Here is an 860-nt window from a genome sequence, read left to right as displayed (position 1 = left end):
TGCAGTGTCAAAGGAGCCTCCTAGGAGACTTCTCAGGAAGCAGGGAGATTAGTATCTTTACAGCTCTATTGTCCTTCCTAATGGCCCATCCAGGTTGAGTGCTCACTGTCTAGTGGGCGTTCCCCAGGTGCAAACACAGTTGTAATTGCTATAGAGTCAATATCTCTAGCTTTAGATACAGAATTGATACATGCATACAAACAGGATAATCATATTCAGTATCCATAGTCCCTACCTTTGCAACGACATCTTACATGACCCATGTTGCATAAAACATATTTTAGTTACACCATAATCATATAATAATAACATTTCTATGAAGAATGCAGGTTGCAGTGTTACTATTAGTATTTCCAACTTATCACTTATTCCGGGACAGAAAGTTGTTTGGTGTCGGGTCAGAACTCAGGATTCCTTAATGCTATTCTATTCTCTAACTTCTCTTTTCCACCTCAGACTGAGTCTTGTCCCTAGGGAGAGTCAGGGCTTCAATCTTCTGATGTTACAGTCACAAAGAATGAGGTTCACCCTCTACTCCAGTTTCGCACTGCAAAGGTATTGTTCATATTATTCCTAACCGTCCACAGGGGAATATTTATTCTGGTGACATAGTGTAAAAGGTGATGATTATTTGTGACATTTACTACAGTTCACCCAAAAGCAAGAGCCAGTCTCTTCACAATCACTCCTGTATTCAGGTCATTTGGAGCCCCAGAAACTTTGACTCTTCCGGGCCGGCCAGTTCTGTCTCCGCAGCCACGTGGCTGTTTCTTTAAGAGGAGATTCTCAGATCCCACCCGGGGTTGATGCCATTTCCGAGTCCCTCTGTTACTTTCGCTTTCACACTCAGTAAATGCTGC

This window comes from Eretmochelys imbricata, chromosome 14 (genome assembly GCF_965152235.1).
Source record: "Eretmochelys imbricata isolate rEreImb1 chromosome 14, rEreImb1.hap1, whole genome shotgun sequence".
In the NCBI taxonomy this organism is placed as follows: Eukaryota; Metazoa; Chordata; order Testudines; family Cheloniidae; genus Eretmochelys; species Eretmochelys imbricata.
The sequence above is the reverse complement of the archived record's forward strand: the minus strand, read 5'-3'. Positions refer to the sequence as shown.